The sequence below is a fragment of the Talpa occidentalis genome, unplaced genomic scaffold (assembly GCF_014898055.3).
Source record: "Talpa occidentalis isolate TD23 unplaced genomic scaffold, MPIMG_talOcc4v2.1 talOcc4.8, whole genome shotgun sequence".
NCBI lineage: Eukaryota > Metazoa > Chordata > Mammalia > Eulipotyphla > Talpidae > Talpa > Talpa occidentalis.
The window spans coordinates 57,248,356-57,264,049 of record NW_023605194.1 but is presented as its reverse complement, the minus strand read 5'-3'; the positions used below and the strand labels follow the sequence as shown (position 1 = coordinate 57,264,049).

Genomic DNA, 15,694 nt, shown 5'->3' with positions numbered 1-15,694 from the left:
ACTTTGCCACCACCACATCCATTCTTCAAATAATTTTAAAATAAGTTTTTCCATAAGAAAATAAAATTGAAACACAAATTCCTTAGCAAAATGTCAAAAACAAGCACAAGAATATTATGAATCAACAATACCAAATATTAAGGGGAAGGAAAAAATGAGTATGACAGTATAATCAAATGATGGAGAGTAGACACCAGCTCATAAAGGACCTAAAGCATAGGTATTCTATAAAAACCCACATGTAACTGTAAACAAAAATCCAGAATAGACACCCACAGGAAAGGAAGCAAAGAAATTGATAGAAAAACTGAGGAAGTCTATCCAGAAAGAGTAGAGGGGAAAAAAGGGAATAAATAACAACAGAAAAATAAAACAATCAGAAGAGCATGACTGAAAAATAAACATGTGACTGAAGGTACATGCTGAAATGAATATATAGCAGGGAAATGTATGATGTAAACAAGTGTTAATAATAAACAGAAATAAAGACTGTATCCTTCGTCCAGACCTGCACGTAAGGAATTTAGAAATTACTACTCCATCTTAACAAGAAAAAGCTGAACATACTGAAAAAACAACAGCTGTCCTTGGATCTACAAGACATCAGAGATACAAAGTAAAACACTACTCCCAAAACTGACTAGAAATAAAGAGACTGATGCAGAAATTTTCAGCTTACCTCAGCAGAGATGTAGGAGTAGGGACCACTATGGGAACAAACAGGAGGGTAGGAAAACCAGAACTACAATTCATGAATTTCTGAAGGCTATATGCGGGCAACTCTTAAAGTTATAATCTCCTGAGGGCCCCATTCACAAATGGGTCCCCATAATTTCATGAGATTTGTTTCCAGGAGCTCATAGCAAATAATGGAGTAAAGTCCAGTCATACTTCTGATGGAGAGAGGGGAAAGAAACCATTTTAGAAGAACATCAGGACACTCCATTCTTAACAAATCTTATTCTCAGAAGAAATTAGATAATCAGAGCCCAACTGTTGGGGTATTAACAGAATTTAACTGATCTGAGGGAAGGGAAATATCTAACTCCAGATACCTCTAGATATCTTGTGCAACTAAGGAGGGGGGTAGGAAATAACTTAGATAACCTTATAAAGTTTAATCCAGTGGTGTAAACTCGCTAAAAGTCTGAAAGCTAATCATATAGTACTATAGAATAACCCCCCCCCATATTGTACTCCCAATTTCCCAATTACTAAAGGCCTATTTACAGCAATTCCTTTTACCCGGTAAATCAAGTCCAGTAATAAAGAAAAAAAAAAAAATCCAAAGCATCCTTATGGGTAAGATGCAGAATTTGAAAGAGAAAGAGAGAGAGAGAGAGAGGTGATGGGGGGGAATCAGAATCTGACATATCAGGGAGGTCGGGGATATTGAAATTAGCAGGTTGGGAACTTCAGATGACTTTAATTGGTATGCAAAAGTCTCCTATGGGTAAAGAAGAAACCATGCAAAACCAAATAGGCAATGTATGCGTAAATAAAGAGATGGAAATGCTATGAAAGAACCAAAGAACAAGCCAAAATAAATAAAATAAAAGGCTAATGAAAAAAATGCTCTAAATAGAAAAATGTCTAATGGCCTTATTAGTGGACTGAATATTACTGAGGACAGGATCTCTGGACTTGACGATATAGCAATAGAAACTTCCAAAATTGGGCCTCCCCTGGTGTCACAGCGGTTGAGCACTGGGCTGCGAAGCTGCCTGCAGCCTCTGAAGCGATGGTTCAATCCCCAGCAGGCGGCGAGGGTCCCACATGGCGCGCAGACCTCTCCTGCCGCGCCCACTGCTCCCCTCAGCAGTGTATTTCTTTGTCAGTCTGCCTGTTCTATTCCCTGCTTTGGCTCTGGTGAATTCTCTCACCCTCCCACACTTCTGACTGTACCCAGTGCTTGCTTGCATAAATAAATAAATAAATTAAGTAAATAAATAAGTAAATAAATAAATCTTAAAAAAAAAGAAACTTCCAAAACTGAAAAGAAAACAAAGACTGAGAAAAAGGAGAACAGAATACCCAAAGCACTACAGAACAACTTCAAAAATAATAACCTAAACATGGGCATGCCAGAGGAGCATGAGAAAATGGAACAGAAGATATAGTAGAAATAATGATGGAGAATTTCTCCAAAAAAAGTCACATAGCAAACCACAGATGTAGAAACATTAAATAGAATGTTCAAGTTCAGAAAAGCAAAGATATAGAGTGCTGAAAAGAGCTATAGGAACAAAATACTTCACCTATTAAGAAGCAAAAATAAGAAATGCATCCTATTTCCTCAGAATCTATGCAAACAAGGGAGAGTAAAAATACATATTTAATAAAGCATTGAAAGGATGAAAGGGGAAAAAAATCCTAGAATTCTGTATCCTCAACATTCTCCTTCAAAGTGACAGAGAAATTAAAACTTTCTCAGACTATCAAAAATAGAGTGGATTTTTGCCAGTAAAATGGTTTTCAATACAGCTACATGTTATATTAAAGCAACTTCTGTAGAGAAGGAAATAATAGCATTTATAAACTCAGATCAACATGAAAAGGAAGAACATTTAATAAGGAATAAACTAAGGTAAAAGAAAAATTTTATTTTTTACCATTAATTGAGCATTGTCTATGATTGAATTTTTTTAAAGATTTATTTATTTATGCATACAAGAGCTGGGGTACAGGCCAGAAATGTGAGGAGTGAGTGGATTCATAGAGACAGAGTTGGGAACAGAAGAGGCGGCGGATTGCTTCATAGTGTGGTGCTCAACCCCCTGCGCTACCAGGGAGGCCCATATGATTGAATTTTTATAGGTTATTTATTTATGCATACAAGATCTGGGGTGCAGGCCAGAGGTGCAGAGAGGTGAGAGGATTCACCAGAAGCACAGTGGGGAGCAGAACAGGAAGATACACTGAAATACACTGCTGAGAGAAGCAGTGAGTGCTATAGGAGAGGTGTGCTGCACTATGTGGGTCAGCTTCCTGGCCAGGGATTGAACTCCTGCTGCAGTGGCTGCTGATAGCTTCATAGTGCTGAGACTTAACCCCTTGTGCCACCAGGGAAACTCCCTATGATACCATTTTTTTTTTTCCCTTAACCTATAGATTTTTTTTTAACTTTTCTAGTGGTTTCCCTGTTATATGTTTATATTATATGTGTCTGTCTATACACACTTATGTATGCTTTTGTGAAAGTGAACTGTATGTTAATAATTTAAAGAATGAAAAGAGGAAGGAATTACATTTGTTATTTTTAAGGTACTCATACTAGCTGTGAAACATTAAAGTGTTTAGTGGTTTATGTGTTGAGAGAAAATGTAATCATATAAAATCTTCAGTTAAAACCACAAAAGGCAAATCAAGTATGGGAGACAAAAGAGAGAAAGCAATTATATCCAATTCTCAATAAAATCACAGAATTCAAAACAGGAAGAGAAAATCTAAATATACCTACATCTATTAATGAAATAGAATCCTTACCTCCCAAAATAGAAAACATGAGACTGAGAAGACTTCACTAATAAATTCTACCAAATATTTAAGGAGAAAATTATACCATTTTCTACAACGTCTTTCACAGGATAGGAACAGAAGGTATATATCCTCAATCATTCTGAGGACAACATAACTAATACTGATCCAGGTAAAGTCATTTGAAGGAAAAAAAAAATGTAGGCCAGTGTTTTTCATGACCATAAATGCAAAAATCCTCAACAGAACTTGAGCAAATTGAACCCCATCATGCATAAAAAGAATTCTACACCATGACCAAAAGGGATTTACTCTATGTACCCAAGTCTGATTCAGTATTTGAAAATTGATTAAGGTAATGCATTCTTTAGAAATTATCATTGCTGGTAAAACTTAAAGTAATAATGTCCATTTACCATTGAGATCCCAATTTCACACTTTCTCTCACATCTGTGCAGCATTAACCCAATATCCCTAAGATGGTTAATTTTTATGTCAACCTAGGTGGGCTATAAGGTTCCCAGATATTTGGGTAAACATTGTCTAGGTATATCTGTGGGGTGTTTTCTGGATGAGATTTCATTAGAATGGGTAGATTGAGTAAAATAAATTCCTCAAAGATAATAAAACAAAAAGACTGAGTAAGGAAGAATTCATTATCTCAGTCTGACTGTTTTCAAATTGGAATATCTGTTCCTTACCTTTGATTCAACCTTAGACTGGAACTTAAATAATTCAGGTGCCATGGGTCTAGGCCTTTGGTCTCAGACTGGAAGTATACCATTGATTTGCCTGTATCTTCATCTTTCCCTCTGCAGATTTTAGCATTTCCCAGCATTCATAATTGTTTAACACTCCTTTCTCTATCTCTTTCATCTCTATCTCTCTCATCACTTTATCTTTGTCTCTCTACAACTATCACATCTCTTTATCTCTAATCTATGTAAGACTATAGCTATCTATTATGCATGTCTGTCTGCCATCATTTACTATATATTTTTCTATATTCTGGAAAATTGACTAGCACATCCATGATCCCAGTTTCTCTTCAGTAAACAAAAGCAAATGATTTCATTTTCAGTGGTAAGAACCAGACACCAAAGTTAAAACTCATTAAGGCCTATGTAACTATTGTGTAGTCCTCTGCAATAGTTGCTGATTTAATAGCAAGAGGCTGTACAACACTCTTCTTGAAATTTGATTAAATGCTATCAACCTTTAAAGAATACCCACAGTGCTTCCTTACATGTATACAAGTGTTGTACATCCCTTTAGTCTAGTTAATGTAGTTGTGAAAAAAAAAAAAAAACAACAAAACAAATAATTTTTAAATGGGTAGGCACTGTCGTCTTGTATCTATATTTATTTACAGCTCTTATTTACATGGTGTCATGTGAACATCAGCTTTCATAATAATAATTCCAAATGAGAATTTTTTCACTGATTCAGACTTTTACATCTACTACAGATAAAATAATTTTATAATTCTCTCTTGCAAGTTATTCTGGTCTTGGAAATATGCTTTAGAAATAGTGATACATTAGAAAATCAAAGGAGTCTCCACCAAAAAAAAAAAAAAAATGGAGAGATGAATTTGTAGCAGATAGTAATTAGTGGAATACTGTTGAAAACTTGAGATTTTTCTCACAATGATGAAATTACATTATCTCTGACTCTATGATTATTTATTATTTTCAAATTATTATTTCTGTGACCACTCTGTTGGTCTTATATTAATTTGTTAGTATAACATGTTTTTATTGCAACATTAATTCTAATCAAATATCTAAAGTTCATGTTTGAATTTTCAAGAATTGATAGCAAAATGGTACACATTTTTGAATTCGTATCCAGAGGGCATTATTGTCATGGTTTATTAAAATCAAAAAGAAAATTTAAGACAGTGATTGCATTTGCTCTACATGTTTCCTTAATATATAATATAATTTTGGGGGAAAAAAGGACAAAACTAGCAGTCAAACTATAAATTGGAGACATTCATCAGGCAAGGGAAGGGAAAGGGATCAAAAACGGGAGGGAATAGTGCAAGAGACTACAGTGATGGTTCACAGATGTCTTGGTAGTGGGAATTTTATGGGGACAACGCTGAGTGGAGAAATCAAACACTGTACAAAAATGAATAGCAATATAAAAACATAAATAAACAATAATATATAATGAAATTTTTATTCCAGTGTATATGATATTGACTATTTTTTCATGAGAGCTAGATAATTAATATTGAAAATCATGTCCTTTGAAGAAAATATTAAGTGTAAATCCTTGTAGATAATTATCTTAAAAATGAGAAAAGTTTGGAGGGCCTCCCCTGGTGGCGCAGCGGTTGAGCACTGGGCTGTGAGGCTGCCCGCAGCCTCTGTAGTGCCAGGTCGATCTCAGGCCACCGGCGAGGGTCCCACCAAAAAAGAAAAAAAAAAGAGAGAGAGAGAAAAGTTTGTTATTATTACGGAACGGTATATATTTCTACTCATGTTTACTGAAGAAAAATACTTAAATTGGATATATGTATGTATATAGAGAAAAAATACATATAATAGTTTACTAAATTCAAAGTTGATGGACAGTTGAATACTTGAATCTTTTTCAAACAGCTCAAAGGGTAGTTCCCATTCACTTGCTATAAAGTAGAAAATATATTTTTAATTAACTTATTTTGCTTCCCATAATGTCCTCTTTTCCTCTCTTACCTGTCTCCTGCTTCCCAGAAAGAATGTGACTAATCCCCTGGAGAAGAAAAACAGGAACAAGCATAAGGAACTAAGACTTAGTTTCATTCCTTTCTTCAGATATTTTTGTGCACTACAGATTAGATCTTAGTACTATATATTCAAGGATATTCTGTAAATGGAAATAGTTCTGAAGGTACTTGATTTTTTAGTCATTGAAAAGTTAAATATATTTATTGTTTCCAATATCATGAATGACATATCTTCAAAACTTATTTAACATGTAAGAAAGTTAACTAATTGTTTCTAGAAAATATAAACAAAACATATAAACTATAAAATAGACATTTATATATGGAATTTGACTGTTATGCTTCATCATGGAGACTGTGCTCTTAGATGTACCAGAAAAAACTAATAGGTATTAAATGGAAGGAGTTGACACGGTCATGTTAAAATGTGAAAGAATGGCACAGAGCTGAGATGAATTTAATCAGGAAATTAAAAGCTCAAATTTGATAGATTCAGAGATAATGTCATTTTACCACTGTGAGAAAAATCTGAGATTTTCAGTAATAAAATATCACTGATTGCTGCCTGTTTATGGTGTATCTTGCATTTTCTTTGTAGAGATCTTGGTTTTCAAATATATCACTATTTCTAAAGTATATTTTCCAGATAGAGGTTTCTTATAAGAAAAGGTTGCCAAACACTGCACTAGGTACTTTAAAAGCAATATTTCTTTTAATCCATAATGCAACTTCCTAACTTTTTTGAGGTTATATTTGTTTTATAATTAAGGCATCACAGGCTAAAGGATATTCAGCCTGATGTCATAATTCTAGTACTTGGTAAATAGGAACTCTAACACATATTGTCTAACTTCAAAGTATTAATTAGCATGCACTATGAAAGGTAGTCTCAGAATTTTCATAGTTTTCTATTAATCAACTTTTGAGGAAAAGAGGAAAGGAAAGAGAAAATATGTATAACTTGTCATATAACAGAACACAAATTACAAAGATAAACTAAAATGATGGAATTCCAGCACAGAAGAATTATCTGTGACCCTAATGCAAAATAATTTTAAGATATTTTACAGAAAAAGAAGAGAAATTAGCTAGTGTATACATTTTGGAAAACTAAAATAATTATTCCTACTGAAAATAGGTTGATTCTCAGCAAGCAAAGTATTTAATAAATTCCAAAATTCCCCATGATTTCATATGTAAACCATTTCATTAATAATCAAATCATTATTCAGGCCACTAGCTGAATGGGCTGAATAATGACTGAAAAAGCACTGAATAAAAACTGAAGGAGCAAAGAAAAAAAGGGAGAAAATATATCTGACCACAGAAATTTGAATTTTCATCAAAAGTCTTTCAACAAATGAATATTTGATGAATGACAGTGGGAATGTGGAGTGATAAGGAACAGGATATTTACAAAATCTTACAGTAGTTCCCTAAAAGTAATGGGATTATTAATATATATTGTAGAATTAACTAGTATACGTAGTAGAAAAAGCTGCAGAAACTATTTTACCATTATGATAAAAGCTATCATTATCAGTACTGGGGGCACATTAACATTATGATATAATGGACTATTAAGAATATGGTGTCGGGCCTCCCTGGTGGTGAAAGGAGTTAAGTCTCAGCCCTATGAAGCTATCAGCAGCCACTGCAGCACCAGTTTAATCCCAGGCCAGGGAGCTACCCGCATTGTGCAGCAGACCTTCCTGACATACCCCCTGCTCCCCTCAGCAATGTATTTCAGTAGATCTAGCTGTTCTGCTCCCCACTCTGTCTCTGGTGAATCCTCTCAACCCCCCACACCTCTGGCCTACACCCCAGCTCTTGTATGCATAAATAAATAAATCTTTAAAAAAAGAATATGGCGTCACATTTGTGATCTACTTGCACATCTATATTCATTAAAAAAATAGATATATTTGGTTGAAGGATACTATCCCACTCCTAAAACTTTATAAAATTATTAAAGTCAAGAAAATCCTAAGGAATTAAGAGTGAGACTAGGAAGATATGAAGTGTAAATGTAATGTGTGATACTAGATTGGCTCTTCAAGCTACAACGGGCTTTACTGGAAAAATAAGCAAAACATGAATGAGGTTTATGTACTATATACTAATTATTAATGCAATTTTCAGATTTTGATGGTTTAATAAAGTTATGTAGAAGAATACCTTTGCTATAGGAAATATGCAATGGAATCAAAAGCTTGAGTTGGGAGGAGGCTTCCATGTGGGCAAAAACACCAGTTCACAGGTGCACTGAAGAGGGAGAAATTGCTTGTTGTCAATCAAAGATAAAGCTCAGAAATGAGGGGCTCCCCGGTGGCGCAGCGGTTGAGCGCTGGGGTGCGAAGCTGCCCGCAGCCTCTGCAGAACCGGTTGGATCCCCAGCTGCTCCCCGGCCACCTGTGAGGGTCCCACATGGCGCGCAGACCTCTCCTGCCGCCCGCTGCTCCCCTCAGCAGTGTACTTCGGTCCTTCTGCCTGGTCTGCTCCCCGCTCTGGCTCTGGTGAATTCTCTCACCCTCCCGCGCTTCTGACTGTATCCAGAGCTTGTATAAATTAAAAAGAAAAAAAAAAAAAACTTATGCTGTATTTTCAAGTTAATAAAATTAAAAAAAAAAAAAAAACTCAGAAATGAGCAATTCACCCCACCAATTTCCCCCAGGAAAGGGTGGATATGGGCACCAAGTGCATACAGTCAAACTACACGTGTTGAACTGAAAGCACAGCATGCAGACAGCAGGCACATGGTCTGAAATCCAGCGAAGAGGGCGAGCCGTGGTACTACAGGCAAGAAACTTGCCATGCTCAACACTTCCACCAGCACCGGTATCTTCTAGGACCCTGTCCTACCCAACACATAAGATCCAGCTACAGGGTAATTTTTCCTCACATACAGTGCCATCCACTGGAAAAGTGGCAGCTTATATTCAGAAAGCAATCCTTTATATTCAGAAAACAAATAATGGAGTGAAAGGAAAAAAAACAAACAAACAAACAAGCCAGGAATCTTATTCCACAGGGGGATACTAGATCAGAAAGTACAAACCTCCAGAGGATAAGAAAATAAAAGATAAAGTTTGTAAAAATAAAATAGAGGAGACAACAAATTCTGGTGAATGGTATCAAAGTAAACAAACAAACAAACCAACCAAAAAAAAAAAAAAAAAAAGAAAGATTGAAACAGCAGCCCTGAAGATGATAATACACAGAGAATTCAGGTGAAATAAGAAAGGCATAAAGAAACAAAGTTACAAAAAAAAAAAAAAATGCACTTCAAGAATTACCTGATTCCATGAAAACGGCAAGGTAAGAAAAATAGGCGTCTCAGAGGGGAAGAGAAAGAGAAAGGAGCGAAGGAGCAGAGAATTTCTTTAACGATAGAGGGAAATGTCCTAAATTTGGAAAAAAAAAAATAAATATACAAGTCCATGAAGCTTTAAAACACTTTCTCACCTAAAAAAAAAAAAAAAAAAAAACACTTTCTCACCTAAATGTATTAGTAGTGACCAAACACAGTAGTGGGATTCCAAGAGTTCAAGGCAAAGAAAGAGTATTGAAATTGACCAGGGAAAAGCAGCAGATAACCTTGAAAAGAAGCAAGATCAACTTGATCTCTGACATTTCTGAAGAAACACTCTGGTCAAGAAGAGAATGGAATGATGTAATAAAAATACTTAAAGATAAAAATATGCCAATAAGAATACTCTATCCTTCAATACTCTTCTACAAATATGAGAGAAAAAGGCCTTCTCAGAAACACAGAAGCTTAAGGAAAGACCCCAACCACCCACCTAAGAAATACCGAAAGCAACTCTCATATATAAATCAAACCAAAGAACACCTCTAAAGCATTGAGCAAGGAAATATACAGAATAACAAAATTAAGGACAAAATCACAATAGTAGACTGTTCTATGTCAATAATCACTTTAACCATAAATGGACTGAATTCAATAACTAAAAGACACAGATGGTTTTGTTGGATGAAATAACAGAATTCAACTTTCTGGTGGCTTATAGAAAAATATTGGAAAACAATCCTACAAGAAGAGGATTCTTGTAGAACAAATTCTTCGCAATATAAAATTACCTAAGCCTCGATCAGGAAGAAAGAAACAATTTTGAATAATAACAAATTTTAAACTGAACTTTGATAAAATTAGTTTCTAATGACTGTGCCTAACAAAAAGAAAAAAATAAATAACAAAATTATTACACATCTAATGTCTACAGATAAACTGTTAACCAGGATATAATTTGTGTCTATCTGAAATATCAGTAATTATAAAACAACTAAAATGTTCTAGAAATACAAGGTTATATTTAACTGGTAATATTCACCTTCCAAAATTATGCTTGGGATTTAATCAAATATTTATGATGCATCCTTTAAAGTTTATTATAATTAAGGATAAGAAAGGGAGAACATGATCAAACTCAGATTTATTGAGTTCACTGATGTTCTTGGGATATTTTCCATTGAGCATGGTAATACTTTGTCTATAGGAAAAACAAAGGGATATTTAATCAAAAAGGAATCATATAATCATATTAGTATTATTTAGTCAATAAGACAACTTTTTCTGGTACATGAAAAGTAGGGTAAAGATTCTCTAGAGGTATGAACGTCATATACAAATAATTTTTTTCTCCATAGAGTTATATATAAGAGAAAAATAATTCACATACATAAACATAACTTCTCCATTGAGTTATATAAAATGTTCTATAATTCTCATAGCTTATATTTACCATATTCAAATAAAAGTGTGTTTCTTTTGTTGTCATAACTGTTATATTAACCTATATAATAATGTGGGAAGCTTTCATTTATGTCTTAGAAAACTAACATTTGTGGCATTATTTTTAAACTTAATTCAAAACAAGCTATTATCCTCTGTAATTATTGGTTTGTCAGAAAATTCATGACAAATTTTTGCTTGAAAAACATAGAAAAATATGTCATGACTTTTCTGACAATACAGTATCTCAGGAAAAATCAAAGTGAAAAATATGTTATACAATGTTTTCCTGGTTCATGACTGTGCTTTTATTTTAGCTGAAAACACTTTTTATAGAACTTCTTCAAAGATGCCAGGCTCTATTCTACACAATGTACAAAATCAAGTGCCAGCTCTAACAGTGATTCATGTTTAATGGGAAAGATGTATTATACATACATGTATAATATTAGGTGTAAATAGTGGTATAAAGTTCATCCATTTTAGATTGTCTCTTAAAAGATTTGAAAAAATGAGGGCCTTCCTTGGTGGCGCAGTGGTTGAGCTCTGGGCTGCAAAGCTCCCCGCAGCCTCTGCAGCACCTGTTCCATCCCTGGCTGCCAGCAAGGGACCCACATGGTATCAGACCTCTCCTGCTGCCCGCTGCTCCCCTCAGCAGTGTATTTCGTCAGTCTGCCTGTTCTGTTCCCCACTCTGGTTCTGGTGAATTCTCTCACCCTCCCGCTCTTCTTACTGTACCCAGTGTTTGTATAAATACATAAATAAATAAATAAATAAATAAATATTTTTTTAAAAAAATTGAAAAATAAATAGGTAAGATTTCTCTGAAAATCTGTTTTTCTTCACTTCAATTTAAAAATTCATTATGTGTATTCATTAAACCTATGAAATAGATGTTCAATATAATTCATTATTTTTAGGTGAGGAAAATGAGTATGAGCACAGAGAAAACGGTGTTAAAATTTTGAGGCTCATAATACAGAACATTTGTGTTTTGATGAGTCAGAGAACTTGAACTTTCCTAGAGAAGAGGCTACTCAAAGCATAGACAGAAATGCCTAGAACACCTGCCATTACAATCCCACTCCAGGCTGAGAACACTCCCTGCCATCAACACCCCCTCCCCACCCTGCCCACACATGCATACACAGAAATAAAAGCTCCATAATGGGAAGTTCGAATCCTTGCCTCTATTGGAGGTGACACTTTGATGCCTATTGCCCAGAATTCTTGTATACCTACTACACCTTATCAGTGCCAGTCCCCTAACCATACTCCAGCATATGCAAAAATAATTGAAAATATATTCTTACTAACACCCAGAAAAGTAGAATCCAAAGACAGAACTCAGCTGAAAATGCCAGAATAAAATCCTAAAAAGATTTCTGATTGAGTGTGGTTGTGAAGCATGACAGAAGGGGAATTCAGGGCAACAGTCCTCATATTGGTGTTGGAACTTAAAGAAATAATGGATGATCTAAAACAACGACAAATATAGATGATAATAATAGGATGTAGCTACACTCAGAAATAATGGAGTTAAGAAACACCATAATTGATTTTAAAAATACAACTAAAGGCCTCAATAGTAGACAAACATAAGCAATGGAGATAATTAATAATCTCAAAACACAATGTTACAGAATGCAAGAACAGATAATGTAGAGAAGAAAGAATTTTAAAAAAAATGAAAACAGTGTAATAGCTCTCTTAGACAACTAGGTATATTTATGTTGCACACCATGGGGATCCCAGAAGGAGAAGAAAATTAGAAAGAAATTGGAAAACCATTTAAGAGTCAATCACTGTGAATAATCACAATCTGGGAAATGAAGGAGCAGTAGTGATCCAAAAAGCCCAAAAAGATCCAGACACAAAAATACCAGACAGACATACACCAAGACACATAATGTTAAAGCTGTTGTGAACCAACAACAAGGGCAGCTTATAGGAGAAGAGGCAAAAAATCAAAACAACAGCAATAACTTATTAAATATATCACAAGAATAAAATATAAGGAACAGCAATCAGACTGTTATCAGACTTTTTATCAGAAATATTACAACCATGAAAGGACTGGAAAGAGTTGTTTAAGAAAGAGGAAACACCCTTTCAGATATTCAAAACACCATCAGGAAAAAAAAAAAAAAAACTGTGCTGATGATGGTTACAATATAAATATTGCTATAATACAGTGGCATCAAAATATATTTAACATGCTACTTGCAGAATTGTTATCATTTTCATAGTTCCAAGAAGTTGAATATTGAAATTTCCTTGGGTTCTCTCTTTTAATTACTTCTGACGTGTTTTTTTCCCAAGTTCTCTGAGTTGCCACTAAAATACATGCATCAAAACTGATAGATATTCTGGACAACTATTTGATATATTTTCACATTTCAACTAGAAAGATAGAGGTCATACTGCAAATAACTGCAGCTTTGTTGGTCATACTGATTGTATTGCAACTACTCATCTCTGGTAATGTAGCACATTGACTATACATGATGACTGGGTGTGTCTGTGTTGCAATAATATTTTATTTATGGACATTGACATTTCATGGGACATCAGGCAGTGACAGACCAGATTTGACTTGTGGACTATCATTTATCTAAAAATACTTATCTCAAAAGATTGTCTTATCATTATTTAAAACATTTAAGGAACAAAAAATTCTTTTGAACTTAAATTAAAACTTATATTTTATAAAATATTTTATTAACATAATATTCATAGGAATTTATACAAACCATAGGCAAAATGTAGACCTCATTATGAAAATTTCAAGAATCATATTTTAATCACCCACACTTCTATACTTCTAATTCAACCACTGTTGCACCAGTAAATAAGTAAAAGTCACTTTATTACACATATACAGCTTTCCATATTAAAATAAATATCTGAAGAAAAGATGTCATTATTTTTAAATTTATTTAAGATGAGTCCCCTAATCCTATTTATTGGATTAGAAAAATAATGACCAAATACTTACTGTAATATTTTAAGCAAAATTTTAATGAAATCTTTCAAAGACTGATCAATGTTTAAAAGAATTAACATAGGATTAAATAAAAAGATAATAAGACAAAACATTTTATTATTTCTTTAATATTGTATATACTTCTTTTGATATTTGAACATAAGCAAACAAAATAAAAACTATAGAGTAATAAAGCATACATAATCAAAAATCATGTAAACTTGTGAAATGTATATTATATATATATATACATACACATACATACATATACACATATATAAAGGCACATTTTCCAAGAAATAAACATAAAATAAAAATAACTCAATGTCTGAATTAAGCATCTTCCCTTCTGAAATTCAAAATATTTTTACAAATATTACAGTCTGCCATGAATTTGAGAAGGGTTACAAAATAGCACTCTGATAAAGTACATCCTACTTAATATGATGAAATTGTGTGCTAATTTTAATCTATTAAGATTTAATCTATTAATCTATTAAGAACTACAAAACATATTGCAGTGAGAATATTTCAAAGCCAAGTCAAAATAAATGCAAAGCTTCTCTATACTGTAGTTATAAAATAACTCAAAAATTGAATCAACCTTTCTTCTTCTCCCCTCCTTCCTTCCTTTCTGACTGTAAACCATCTACCTATCAAGAAAAATATAAGGAAATATTCTTCTAGAAATTACCATCCAGTTTTCTCCAATAAATGAAATCAAGTTACAGCAGCAAATTACAAGGTGATAAAAAGTGCAAATTAGTATTGACTAAAATTTTCCTTTTTTGTGAAATGATCATTAAAACCTGGGGTAAACATATCTCTATATTAACCTGAGATTATTTCTTTACAAAGTCAAGAAACGATTATATATGCCTTGACTTTGCATCTGATTTTTATATTGAATGGAAATATTTGGGAATAGGACACATGTTATTAAATAAATCACTATCAGAAACTATTCTTTCCTCCAAACACTGCTTAAGAATTATCAGCAATAATTATTGCTGTGCAATCTGTTCTTCAACCAGACTAATTACTTAATGATACAATTGTCCAAAATTAATTACAGTCTCCAATTACCCAGTAAGAGAAAAATACTTGTGAAATCTTATGCCTTGCTCACTAAAAAGGAATTATATACTTCTTTAGAATCCTTGCTCAGCATTTTGGTATATGTACTGATATTTTTCGTGAATTTTGGACACATTTGTAGAACATGTTTACAAAGAATATAATAAATTGACATTTAGTATAATCATAAAAGTACTGATTGTGATTATAAGTTCATGATATAATACCATAATTATAACCCCAGTGTTTATTTTTAAAATCAGCTACATGGAAATGGCTACAACTTAGGATGGTTGTTAGTAAGTAGTGAAGGCATGATAAAATTAAGGATTTGTATAACTTAGCAGGTTCATGCTATTGTTTCAGGCCCAGTTTTTCCTTGCTCAAGAAAAGACATTAATCAGTACTTTAATTTTGCAAACATCTTTTTAAAAATCTGTGACAATGAACTTATACCTGTCTTTTGGATTTTAATGAAACATATTAATCAATAGTTTATTAATAGGAAAATACTGAGAGAAATAAAATACATTTAAAATAATTTTAGAAAGTTTGTAGAGGTTAAATCACCAGTGCTTTTTCATATCCAATTCGTATTGATCACTTCCTCTATAGTAAATATATATTTCTTAAGCTTAAAAAATAAAACTTGGAAGATGATCTGCAAAAATATAGACTATTA

At 33.4% G+C, this 15,694-nt stretch overlaps 1 protein-coding gene across 7 annotated transcripts in view; it reads right to left on the bottom strand.

Moving 5' to 3' along the window:
• PCDH15 (protocadherin related 15) overlaps nucleotides 1-15,694 on the bottom strand; it is a 1,524,279-nt gene that overhangs the window by 409,030 nt on the left and 1,099,555 nt on the right. The gene's annotated exons all lie outside the window — the stretch shown is intronic.